The 14,769-nt window shown below is 35.6% G+C and overlaps 1 pseudogene; it reads right to left on the bottom strand.

Moving 5' to 3' along the window:
- Nucleotides 1-6,085: 6,085 nt before the first annotated feature.
- Nucleotides 6,086-6,176, bottom strand: LOC122098701 (annotated as a pseudogene).
- Between the last annotated feature and the right edge of the window lie 8,593 nt (nt 6,177-14,769).

Here is a 14,769-nt window from a genome sequence, read left to right as displayed (position 1 = left end):
CAAAGTTTTGATTTAAATTTCACAAATTCTGGTAAAAAAGATTCATAAGGTTTTATTATTTGAATTTTATCCTCCAAGTCTCCTGGTTAAAAATATTTTTAAATGGGAATTGAATTGAGGTTCAACTCTATTCAACTATCATAATTAATTTTTAAAATATGTTTATTATCTTTAATTGTACAAAGGAGTTGCCATTCACTGAAACAGTGTATGGATACAGTGCATCTCGATCAATGTCACCCCTTTCAGCACTCTCATCCACCCCTACCAATAAAACCCAATCCTTATGTATCTCAATAATATGTTATGGAATTTCTTGCCATTTAACAAAGCAGTTTATGTGTACAATGTACCTGGAATTGTGTTACCACTTCAATACCTTCAACCCCATTTCACACTACCCCTTGCTTTGTATATTTCAATTCTTGGAAGTATACAATGGATTCTTGCCTGTATTCTATCCTTTTCCCCTTCAATTTCCTACTCCTCTCAGATTGCCCCCCACTATACTCTCTTGCACTACATATTTACTGGTATTAATTTTGTTGGGCATTGACTTAGCCTTTTAAGAGAATTATAGTATTTTCATGGATTCTGACATTTCAGATAATTCCTTTGTACCTCCTTGCACACCATCCAGTGTGTTTACTTTTAAATTTATGGACACTCCTATCTACCACAAGTGAGGAAAGTCATGCAAACTAAGTTTCTCTGGGTCTGCTTTTTTTCACTTAATATTATTTCTAAGTGTTTCATTTTTCCTTTAGAATGGTGCAATATTATTCTTTCTGATGGATGAACAGAATTCCATTATGTATGTATTTATATGTTTGAATATATATATATATATGTTTGTATACATACATTTATATACATACATATATACTTGCAAATTGGGACCAATAAAATTAGATATTATATATGTATGTATATATATTATATATACATATATTTACATATATATATAATATATACATATATAATCTTTGATCTCTTTTTACAATGAGAGGCCTCTGGGCTGATTCCATATGTTGGCTAGAGAAAATAATGCAATAATCAACATGATTATGCTGGTAGCTTCAGTGTGGCCTTGTTTCTGCTCTATTAGATAAATGACCATAAGTGAAATTGCTGTATCATAGGTAGGTAGCTCTCTATTCAGTTCTGTGAGCAATTTCCATAGTGTTTTCCAAAGTGATTGAACAAGATTACATTCCCCCCAACAGTGTAATAGAGTTTCCTTTGGGCCACATCCTTATCAGTATCTGTGATTGTTTGTTTGTTCATAATGACCTTGTAAGAGGGGTGAGATGAATCTCAGTGTTGCTTGGATTTGCATTTATTTTATGGAGAATGATGCGTCAATTTGTCATTCTTATTTCTTCTTCTAAGAAGTTATCTTTAAGACTTTATCCCATATATTAATTGGGTTCTTGTTTATTTGAGGGTTTATTTTTGTTGGGTTTAACTTTTTGATCTCTAAATATGGGTTTGTTATGAAAACTCTTGTCTAATGCTTAGCTAGTAAAAATCTTCCATTCTGCTCTTTTTCTATATATCCTGTTAACTTTTTCCATTGCCATGTAGAAACTCTTCAGTATGATGCGATTCTATTGATCCAGAAAGAATGACATTACGACATTCATAAGGAAATGGAAAGACTTGGAACAAACTTACATTAAGTGAAGAAAGACAGACTCAAAGTAATATACATTGCCTAATTTCTCTCATTTGTTGTAGTAGAATGTACCTCTAATTCTACAAGTAAACACAGTTGGATGGTAAAAAAGAAAACATTGCACTTGTACTAAGGCCAATGTTGTCTCCTGTATGTTCATGTTGTACATTACAACTCTATACCTGGTCATAATGTATATCTAGTATCTTATGCATAAATGCCCCAGAAGTTCCACTTTGCTTTACTTAAAAAAAAATTCTGTCTTAATGTTTGCGGATTTTGTGTGTGTGTGTGTGTGTGTGTGTGTGTGTGTGTGTGTGTGTGTGTTTCCAAAGATCAGAACATAACATTTTTCTTCATTTCGAATACATCTTTCAGGTCATTGTAAGTTGTGGCTTATGGGAGAAGTCTCTCGTTAATTTAAGGATGAAACAAAAAGATATTTCTGCATCTACCAGAGTTGCTTTATTAGTGTAGTTGAACACTGAACTTCGATTTATATCTTGGCTGTTGTTGTGAATAATGTGAATAACAATGAACTACAGATATAATTACGAGTTACCCAGAGAGAAATAATCACATGATAGGTGGATCAGATGATATTTCAACTATGATTTCTTTAGAAAACTGCATACTACTTTCTACAAGGAGAATATTAACCTGTATTTTGATCAAGAGTGTAGAAAATTTCCTTTTCTTCACACTCTCACCAACATTATTACCTTTTATTCAAAAAGTAATAAAGGGTAAGTTTTTACTATCTTCACTACCCCAGACTCGCTTAAGACTGAAATCCAACCTCCTAAATGCTTGGAATTACATACCTTTACCACCACACCTGGTTCCTTTGATTTTTTTTTAATAAGAGTTCTAATAGTTATGAAGTAGTATCATAGTAATTTTGAATTACATTTCTCTAATGACTTCTGCTCACAAAGCATTAAGCCAGCACAGAAGTTATATTAAACACAACTGTGTAAACCCACTGGTATAGAGGGCTTTATGGAAAACATGTCTATTTGAACTTTTGTCCATTTTTAATCAAGTGTCTTGTTAATCTCATCTTTAATCTCTCTATACAAAAATAATTAATTCAAGGTAGTAAAAAGGAAAAAATTAAGCAACTTCTAACATTTTTCAATTTTTAATAACATGATATTGCTTAAATCATTTGCTGTTTATGCTTGAGACTATATAACAATTTAGTTAGACCTTTTACATAGCTATATGCATTTTATTTATTTTACATTTATTGCTCTTTCCAAAGCTTGCGTGTCTAATTTTGGTTTCTTTCAGTCTTAAGTTGTTCAGATTTCAAACTGAAGAATAAATGGAAGTAAGCAAACAAAAAATACAGTTCCTCTCATCTGATTATACCTCTACAAGAATGAGAAAGAGTTCAGCATTCTAAGGACCCTTAATTCTTAAGATAGCATTTGCTATAATGCCAATGTTATTACCATTTTAGTGCTGGGAAAAATTGTAATTAAAGGCAGTAAGTGCATGGCCCAAGACACACAGTGAGGAAGGAAATGAGTCAAATTTTCCAAAAGTCTTTCAGCAATACACAACAAGTAGATAAATTCTCTCCATTCTCTGATAATCTCAATTCAATATTCATATTGTCCAAGAAATAATAGCATAGCAATTATTGCCCATGGTGATTGTTTTCTGTTACATTTTTCTTCAACACAGACTGTGTTGGTGACATTGGATTATCATGCACAGAGCTGAGCTTATAAATTATGGTCCAAAAAGAGGCAAATTTCTTCTGTCCCATAGTTCCAGTATCATTTTTAAAAAGTTCTAAATCTTTTAAATATCATCACTTACTGTATTTTAAGAATTCAAGAATGAAAAAAATCACATATAATCAATCCAAAATGCTTTAAAACTAGGAGATGATAAAACAGGCCTCTGTGAAGTAAATTTTCTTCTACTTTTAAAATTGTTCTGAAAGCCTTGTGCTGGTTTGTCACACCTGTAATCCGAACTACTCGGGATACCTACTAAGGAGCCTGAGATCTGTGGATATCATTTGGAAGCCAATCAGGGCAAAATAAATTTATGAGATTATTTTTCCAAAAATTTAAAGAACTAACAAAGGGCCAGGAATGGAGATGTAGCTCATATAGTAGCTCACCAATCTAGAGAGAAAGACATAGCGAGACCACAAAGCCCTAATTTCAAACTCTGAGCATGCCAACACGCAGGAATGCACACACACTCACTTTTTCAAAATATCTTCATATCAGTGTTTTGCATTAATTTCTTTGTTAACGATATTATATGGGTAAAATACGCAAAATAAACTTCCATCTCAAAACATTTTTATACATTTTTTGTTGTAAAAATACTGTACAGAGGGGTTATAGTTACATGAGCATAGTAATAAGTACATTTCCTATCAAGCATTGTTACCTCCTCCTTTGTTTTTCCCCCACCATTCCTTCCCTTCCACCTCCACAAGTACACTCCTCACACCCTCAAGCCCCACCCAATGTCCCCAGCCTAAATTGTAAAGTTCGTTCTTCAAAATAATGTCTTGTGCATCTATTGTTATACAATGGGTCAAAATGTATTCCTATTTAAGTATGTTGTTTTTTCCCTTTCCTTCCCCAAATTAGAGAAGTGTATATACAAGATGCAGGCGCACCAAATCAAATAAAGTGAAAATAGGGGTTATATTGTTGGGGAGGAATGTATAAAAAACAAAAAAAAAAATCACGTCGCACATTATAAATATGTGAGAAACAACAGCAAGAAAGAAAAAACCACTTGCGGCTCTATCTTGAGGGTCATATAGCTTAACATCTACTTATCTAGTCATATACACATAGCTTTTCAACTTTTCTGCTCATCCCAGACATATACTAGTTATTGCAAATAAGGGATACCATGGGAACTATGTTTCTTTGGACTTGGCTTACATCAGTTAATATAATTTTTTTCCAAGTCTTTCCATTTCCTAAAAATTGGGCGATGTCATTCTTTCTGATGGAGGCATAGAATTAATATATATATACACATATATATGTATATATATAGTATATGTGTGTGTGTGTGTGTACACACATATACACAGAGAACATTTTAGTTTTTTGTTTTTTAGAGCAACTTAGTTTTCCATCTTCATCATTTTTTCAAATGTTTTTCTTGTGATTAAGTGGTTACATAATTTCCCAAATTTCACAATATTGTGGGATAGTGATGCTTAGTTAAAGTCACAAACATATTCTAACTTTGATGAAGCAAATTGTCTATCATGGTCTACAACACTTATGAGTTCTATGAGCTTTGCAATAGAGTTATTTCTTCCATATGTATACTTTTTTTGTTTGGAAATATGTATATTTCTTTTGTTTTGCATAGCGTCTGCTGTTCCCTCTTTCCCACTTGTTCCCTCCCTCCCTTCAGTGACATTGAGTTGCTTAGTTCATTTTGGTCAATGTCCAGTGCAGCTGATGGATACCACTGTTGTATGTTTTTCCCTGATTCCCTCTAGTTCTGTGTCGTCCTCCTGGTTTCCCTTCAGTGTGCACATATTATCAGCAGAATGGGGTTATTTAGTAGTGATTCAATCAGATGAGTGGAAGTCCTTGATTTCTTAAGTGTTGTTAATTTTGTTGTATCACCTTACATTTTGGATTTAACATCCACTTACCATGGAGACCATGTGGTTTGTCTCTTGCTTTTGTCTTACCTCGCTCAACATGATTTCCTGTAGCTTGATTGATTTCCCTGCTAATGCCATTTTTTTGTCCTTTCTAATGGCTGGAAAATATTCTGTTGTGTATAGTTACAACAGTTTTTGGATCCATTCATCTCTGGTGGGACATATGGGTTGTTTTCCTATCCTGGCTATTGTGAACAGTGCTACAATAAACATGGAGGTGCATGTGTCCTTGAATATTGGTAACTGTTGTTCAGGATAGATGCCTAGAAGTGGTATGAGTAGGCCATAAGGAAGGTCAATAATTAGCTTTCTGAGGACTCACCAGACTGCTTTCCAAAGTGATTGTGCAAGTGTACATTCACACACACACACACACACACACACACACACACACACACACACACAGAGAGAGAGAGAGAGAGAGAGAGAGAGAGAGAAGGTTTTCTTGATCCATTCTTCTACTGAGGGGTATCGGGGTTGGTTCCCTATCTTAGCTATGGCAAATAATGCTACAATAAACATTGTTGTGGTGGTAGTTTTAGTATGGACTTGTTTGTGATCATTTGGGTGAATGCCCCAAAGTGGGATTGCTGTGTAATAGGAGAGCTCTATGTGGAGTCTTTTGAGGAACCTCCAAACCGCTTTCCAAAGTGAATGAACAAGTTTACACTCCCACCAAGAATGCAGTAGGCTTCCCTTCTGGCCACATCCCTTCCAGCATCTGTTGGTGTAAACATATGGAACTATTCATCCTTGTGCAGGGACCATGCTAATCTTCTCTGTATGTTCCAATTTTAGTATATGTGCAGCCAAATTGAGCACAGAACATTTTTTTTCTATTCCTATGGTGTTTTTTTTATTTTTTATTTATTTATTTTTTTATTGTAAAGCTGCTATACAGAGGGTTACAGTTACATGAGTGAGGTAATGAGTACATTTCCTCTTGAACAATGTTACCCCCTCCATTGTTTTCCCCCTACCATCCCCTCCCTCCCTCCCTTCCCCGAGGTTCTTTTTTTTTTTTTAAATTTTTATTTTATTTTATTTGAGAACATACTGTACAGAGGGGTTACAATTACATGGGCAGGAAAATGCATACATTTCTTACCAAGCATTGCAGCCTCCTCCTTTGTTTACCCTTCACCTCCCTTCCCAGCCTCCCCCCTCCCCCGCACCCAATCATACCCCCCCCACCGACATTGTAAAGCTGGTTTTGACATGACATTTTGTACTTCTCATTGTTGCAACAGGTCCACCTGAATCCTTAAACGACTTGTTTGTCCCCGTCTCCTCCACATGTTATACTGACATCAAATATAGTGAAAGCGGGGGTTACACTGTGGGGGAGGGACATACAAAGCAACAAAGAAATAATCTTATAAATGCGTTAGAAACACATGCATGAAAGAAACAAAAACATTAAAATACATATTTGAGGGTTCGTGTTCCTAACATCACATTCTCTGACTTTTTCCGCTTGACTCATACCTATACTAGATATTGCAAATAAGGGAAACCATGGGACCTATGTTTCTTTGGGCCTGGTTTACTTCACTTAATATAATTTTTTCCAAGCCTTTCCATTTCCTAACAAATGGGGCAATGCCATTCTTTCTGATGGAGGCATAGAATTCCATTGTGTATATATACCACATCTTCTTGATCCATTCATCTACTGAGGGGCATCTGGGTTGGTTCCATATCTTAGCTATGGTAAATAATGCTGCAATAAACATAGTTGTGCTGGTAGCTTTAGTGTGGCCTTGTTTGTGATCATTTGGGTAAATGCCCAAAAGTGGGATTGCTGGGTCATTGGGGAGCTCTATGTGGAGTCTTTTGAGGAACCTTCATACTGCTTTCCAAAGTGGTTGAACAAGTTTACATTCCCACCAACAATGAAGTAAGGTCCCTTTCTGTCCACATCCCCTCCAGCATCTGTTGTTGTTAGAGTTCTTGATTTTTGCTGTTCTAACTGGAGTGAGGTGATATTTCAATGTTGTTTTGATTTGCATTTCTTTTATGGCTAGGGATGTTGAACATTTCTTCATGAGTCTATTGGCCATCCTTCTTTCATTTTTTTATATATAAAGTGTAATTAATTTTCTTAAACAAGACAATTCAACAACAAGTAAGTTCAAAAGAATTGTGAAATTTTGCAACCATGTATTTCTTACATAAGCACACATTTAACAATAAAGTCAAGATTGACATGCCAAAAACAAAATAATTTCAGATATTTGTTGTTCATGAGATGTGTAGGAGGAGGAATTCAATTATTCTACACAAGGCACCTGTCATAATGATCATTGCAGCAAATGTTAAGCTTTGTTAAAAGTTTTAATGTTTTAAATATCTTTCATTTTGGGATTTGCTTATATGGCAAAATTAAGACTGTTTGGCAGGTCATAAAATTTTCCGATAAAGTATATAGTATTTCTGGTAGCATGTACTAATATGTATGTACATTTCAGAGTTTATAGAAACTTTACTAATGAGAAGTTGCAAAGACTGTGTAAAGAAGTAGAGTGAAGAGTTAAGATTTTAAGTACACAGTTTCTCTTAAATCTTTAGGGCTCCCTTACGTTATGTGTTAGTGATGAACAAATAATGATATAAGCCACATACAAATGATGAGATGAACTATAAATAGTAACCTTAGTGGGTAAATTTAAAGGCTACTCATAGCTTTATCCAGTTTTAAATGTACAGGAATATGAGAAAATAGTAAAACCTACTATATACTCTTCAAATAATCAGAGCCTTGGTAATTGTTTTGTTTTTATTTTAGTAATCATTAATATATAATTATTGTTTTCTTTATTTATAGCATTTTTTCCTTGCAATATAATACAACTTTTTGTGAGTCGTGATTAAGAGGTACTTTGAGAATATTATTGGGATGGCCACACCATTTTTCATAGGTCCATGTAAATTTAGAAAGAGCAAAACTAAAAATAAAATATTGATTAAAAATTATATCAAGTAGAGTCTGAATCAGGAGTGTTGATAAATATCCATACCTAAAATCTTATCCCTAGTCTGAAGTAGTGGTATTACAGAGTTGAGGCCACAAAATTGAGAAACTGTGCTTTGTTTTGCTTTGTTTTTTGCTTTGGTTTTGTTGGTTGTGGGGCTTGAACTCTGGGTATTGGGTACTGTCCCTCAGCTCTTCAGCTCAAGGCTAGCGTTATCACTTGATCCACAGCACCACTTTCATCTTTTTCTGCTTATGTCGTGCTGAGGAATGAAATCCAGGACCTCATGCATGCAAGGCAAGCACTCTACTACTGAGTCACCTTTCCAGCTCCTGAGAAACTGTGATTTAAAAAATCATCTGAACAATATTTGCTTTCTGCTTTTGGGTATATAATGAAATATGTGAACACCTTTTTATATTTTTGTGAACTGTCATACTTCTAAATTTATACTAACTGCAGAAAATTTATCCTTTTCAAAGTCAAGAAATATTTCTGAGAGTTTGCTTCTGTGAAGAATGTTTTTGCATTTATAATTTCTTCTGAGCCATTTTTATTTATTATCAAAATCACTTTATTTTTTATGTTGATAAGTTATCATATATCAAATACCTTCAAAAGTACATGTAGTGTCTCAAGATAGCAGTATGAATATTCTCATACACCTCTTGTTTATCTGTTATGCACGTTAATATTATGATATTTTTCTCTCTTTCACTCTCTCTCATTTCTGCTCTTTCTCTTTCATGCTCCATGTCTGCTACTTAGAATTTCTGCTGGTCTACTATTATCCTTCAGGATCCACTGGTTTTGTGGGAACATGATAGGGACCATCAGTTACCCTTGCATTCTTTAAGAGTTATAACAGTGACTTGAAATTATTCTTTGCCATTCTAAATGGCAAAACAACAGATCTAGGAATTCCTTTTCACTTTTAGTACTATTATAACTTTTATCTCATATGAATAATTGGGACTGATATTATACTTTTAGCCTGGGACCTAAATGTTCTTTTTCTTTTACAAACAACCTTTTTCTTTTATTATCAGTAAGTAACAAAAACAAAGCTATCCTATGGGAAAGTGGCTGAAGTTGTTCACAGGGATGAAAAACAAGTTAATGGGGGAAGTGAGTACAAAGGATACCCTTCATATAGCACAGATCCTTAGAGTAGTTTATCATGTATATTTTGTGATAAGGAAAACGTGCTGGGAACTCTAGATTAAATCACTGAACACCTGATATATATATGCACATATATTTATATATGTATATTTATTTATATATGCATATATGTGTATATCGGCCCATATATGTACACATGAATGTCACTGTACACACAAATACACACATACGTACACACATGTACACATGCACAAATGGAAAAAGATACATAGATATAGCCAACACAAGTTTCACTAGTTGTTGAATATGCCTTAGACAGAATGCTTGGAAAAAAATGTGTTGAAGATGTATTCGTCTCTAAGAGTTCTTTTACCACTCCTCTTATCTCTTCCCACTGGTAGGTTTAGAGAGATTCAACTTGAAAAGTGCAGTACAAGTGATAGCAAGTCACTCGGAAATCTCAATAAGTATTTCTCATATGGTGTCTCCCTGCTCCCCATGGAATGCTTGCTCTTGTAGACACTCTCAACATCCAAAGTAGTAGGACAATATCCTTGTTAAGAATAAAGTTATAAGGCTTTAAATGGCATCCTTCCTTGGGCTCTTTTCCAAAAGCGAGCATCAATTCCTAAGCATATGAGTGACTCCCCAGAAGACTGGAGCGCAGGTCAAAATTTAACCAACCCATATGAAAAGTCTAAAGTGAGCAGTTCTGACTGAGGTCATACAGATGTCCTGGCCACGAATAAGAGAAAAAAAGAAAGTTTTTTATGTATTAAAATTTGAGAATAATTTGTAACCTGTCAATAAATGTGTAGAACACAATTATACCAACTGACAAAAGATGATGTGCATTTCATTTATTTGCTTTTGGACTTGGAAAGTGTTTTTAAGTGTGTCTACACAAATAGAATCAGCATGAAACAAGCCAGCATTTCTTCATTTAAGATGCAAGGAAAGGACCCTTAGCAAATCTTATCAGAAAAAGAAGAGAACACACCCAAATTAATAAACTCAGAGATGAGAATGGAAACATCACCACGGAAACAACCAAGATTCAGAACATTATAAGGGAATACTTCTCAAAACTTTATGCTAATAAGTTTGAGAACTTGACAGAAATGGACCTTTTCCTAGCAAATATTGACATGCCAAAACTAAACCAAGATGAGTTAAACCAGCTTAACAGGCCCATATCAAGCATTGAAATAGAAACAGCAATAGGAGACCTCCCAGCTAAGAAAAGTCCAGGACCAGATGGTTTTACAGCAGAATTTTACAAGGCCTTCAAACCAGAGCTCACACCAATACTCCTCCAACTCTTCAATGAAATTGAAAGAGAAAGCTCACTACCGAACACATTCTATGAAGCCATCATAACCCTCATCCCAAAACCAGGCAGGGACTCATCAAAGAAAGAGAACTATAGACCCATTTCTTTGATGAACATTGATGCAAAACTTCTCAACAAAATTTTGGCCAATCGACTTCAACAATTCATATAAAAAATCATACACCACGATCAAACAGGATTCATTTCAGGGATGCAAAGCTGGTTCAATATACGCAAATCAATTAATATTATTCATCACATCAACAGGAGCAAGAATAAGAACCACATGGTTATCTCAATAGACGCAGAAAAAGCATTCGACAAGATCCAACACCCCTTTATGATGAAGGTTTTGGAAAAATTAGGAATCCATGGAACATTCCTCAATACAATAAAGGCTGTATATGACAAACCTACAGCCAGCATTATACTCAATGGTGAAAAACTAAAGCCATTTCCTCTTAACTCAGGAACAAGACAAGGATGCCCACTCTCTCCACTTCTCTTCAATCTAGTATTAGAATGCCTAGCTACAGCAATAAGACAAGATGCAGACATAAAGGGGATCCAAATAGGGAAAGAAGAAATAAAACTCTCCCTCTTTGCAGATGACATGATCTTGTATTTAAAGAATCCCATAGACCCCACTCCCAAATTACTCAAGCTGATTCAAAACTTTGGCAAAGTAGCAGGTTATAAAATTAACCCCCGAAAATCAATGGCTTTTCTGTATGCCAACAATGAGAAAAGTGTGGCTGAAATTAAGAAAGCAACTCCATTTGTAATAGCCCCACAAAAAATAAAATACCTCGGAATTAATTTAACTAAAGAAGTGAAGGACCTCTATGATGAAAACTTTAAAATCTTGAAAAAGGAAATCAACACAGAACTTAAAAAATGGCAAAACCTCCCATGCTCCGGGATTGGAAAGATTAACATCTTGAAAATGGCAATACTTCCCAAGGCTATCTACAAATTCAACGCAACACCTATCAAAATTCCACCCTCATTCTTCAAGGAAATAGAAGAGGCAATCCAAAAATTCATATGGAACAATAAAAGACCCCGAATAGCAAAAACGCTCCTCAACGGAAAGAACACTGCTGGAGGAATATCAATACCAAATTTCAAACTCTACTATAAAGCCATAGTAATCAAAACAGCTTGGTATTGGCATAAGAACAGACCTCAGGACCAATGGAATAGAATTGAAAACCCAGAAATGAACCTACAGACCTATAGCCATCTAATCTTCGATAAGGGAGCTAAAACAATAGAATGGAAGACAGACAGCCTCTTCAGTAAATGGTGCTGGCAAAACTGGTTAACTACATGTAGAAAACTAAACCTAGATCCTTATATATCACCCTGCACCAGAATCAACTCCAAATGGATCAAAGACCTTGAACTCAAAGCAGACACTCTGAAAACATTACAGGATGGAATAGGAGAAACCCTGGGTCTCCTTGGCTCAGGCCGAAATTATCTGAATAGAGACCCGGAAACACAACAAATCAAAGAAAGGTTGGACAAATGGGATTGTATAAGGTTGCAGAGCTTCTGCAGGGCAAATGACATAGCTAGCAAGATCAATAGATCTTTACTAGCCATACAACGGACAAGGGTCTCATATCTAAAATATACTTGGAACTCAAAAAATTAAACCACCCAACAACAAATCCTCAAAGAAACAACTGCCCAATAAGTAAGTAGGCGAAAGACTTAAAGAGAAGCTTCTCTGAAGAAGAAAGAAGGATGGCCAATAGACACATGAAGAAATGTTCAACATCCCTAGCCATAAAAGAAATGCAAATCAAAACAACATTGAGATATCACCTCACTCCAGTTAGAACGGCAAAAATCAAGAACTCTAACAACAACAGATGCTGGAGGGGATGTGGACAGAAAGGAACCTTACTTCATTGTTGGTGGGAATGTAAACTTGTTCAACCACTTTGGAAAGCAGTATGGAGGTTCCTCAAAAGACTTCACATAGAGCTCCCCTATGACCCAGCAATCCCACTTTTGGGCATTTACCCTAATGTTTACAAACAAGACCACACTAAAGCTACCAGCACAACTATGTTTATTGCAGCATTATTTACCATAGCTAAGATATGGAACCAACCCAGATGCCCCTCAGTAGATGAATGGATCAAGAAAATGTGGTATATATACACAATGGAATTCTATGCCTCCATCAGAAAGAATGACATTGCCCCATTTGTTAGGAAATGGAAAAACTTGGAAAAAATTATATTAAGTGAAGTAAGCCCGGCCCAAAGAAAAGTAGGTCCCATGGTTTCCCTTATTTGTAATATCTAGTATATGTATGAGTCAAGCAGAAAAGGTCAGATAATGTGATGTCAGGAAAATGAACCCTTAGATGTGTATTTTAATGTTTTTTTTCTTTCATGCATGTGTTTCTAACACATTTATAAGATTATCTCTTTGTTGCTTTGTATGTCCCTCCTCCACAGTATAACCCCTGCTTTCACTATATTTGATGTCTGTATAACTTGTGGAGGAGATGGGGAAAAACCAGTTGTTTAAGGATACAGGTGGACCTGTTGCAACAATGAGAAGTACAAATTGTCATGTCCAAAACGAGCTTTACAACGTTGGTGCGGGGGGAGGGGGGGGAAGAAGAAGGATTGGGATTAGGGGGGGAGGGGGGAGGCTGTGAAGGGATGTGAAGGATAAACAAAGGAGGAGGCTGCAATGCTTGGTAAGAAATGTACGCATTATCCTGCCCATGTAACTGTAACTCCTCTGTACAGTATGTTCACAAATAAAATTAAATTAAATTAAAAAAAAAAAGATGCAAGGAAAGGATACAGGTTGTCCCATTGTAACAATGAGATTTGAAAGATACTATTAGAGGGGGGTAGACGGAGGTGTTTGGGATGTGTGAAGGTAAGGAATAGTAGGAGAAAACAAAGGAGGTGGTAACAATGCTCAATAAGAAATGTACGCATTACCTTACTTATGTAACTATAACCTCTCTGTACAGTACTGAGCTTCTTCAGTAAAAGTGCTGGCAAAATTGGTTAATCACTCATAGAAAACTAAAACTATATCCTTATATATCATCCTGTACTGAATCAACTCCAAATGTATCAAAGACCTCAGAGTCAAAGCAGACACCCTGAAAACATTACAGGATGGAGTAGGACATACCCAAGGTCTCCTGTGCAGAGGATGAAATTTTCTTAATAGAGACCCAGAAGCACAAGAAATCAAAGAAAGTTTGGACAAATGGTATTGTATGAAATTGCAGAGCTTCTCATGGCAAAGGACACAGCTAGCAAGATCAATAGAAAGCCCATTGATTGGGAGAAGATCTTCACTAGCCATACAATAGAGAAGGATCTCATATCTAAAATATACTTGGAACTCAAAACATTAAATCCCCCAATAACAAATCCTCAAAGAAACAACTGCCCAATAAATAAGTGGGCTAAAGAATTCAAGGCAATCTTCTTTGAAAAGAAAAGAAGGAAGGCCAATAGACACATGAAGAAATGCTCAACCTCCCAAGCCATAAAAGAAAAGCAAATCAAAACAACATTGAGATACCACCTTACCCCATTTAGAATGGGTAAATCAAGAACTCTAATAACAACATATCCTTCAGGGGATGTGGCCAGAAGGGAACCTTACTGCATTGTTGGTGGGAATGTAACTTGTTCAACTACTTTGGAGTAGTATGGAGGTTCCTCAAAAGATTCCACCTAGAACTTCCTTATGACCCAGCAATCTACCTTTTGGGCATTTACCCAAATGATCACAAACAAGACCATACTAATGCTACCAGCACAACTATATTTACTGCAGCATTATTTAACATAGCTAAGATATGGAATCAACCCAGATGCCCCTCAGTAGATGGATGGATCGAGAAAATGCGGCATTTAACCAAGTCCTAATCTTAGATAGGGAAATGGTTTGGATAGAATGATAGGACAGAGTCTACAAAAAA

Source organism: Dipodomys spectabilis, unplaced genomic scaffold (assembly GCF_019054845.1).
Source record: "Dipodomys spectabilis isolate Male_0828 unplaced genomic scaffold, ASM1905484v1 ptg000487l, whole genome shotgun sequence".
NCBI lineage: Eukaryota > Metazoa > Chordata > Mammalia > Rodentia > Heteromyidae > Dipodomys > Dipodomys spectabilis.
This window is presented reverse-complemented; position numbering and strand designations above follow the sequence as displayed.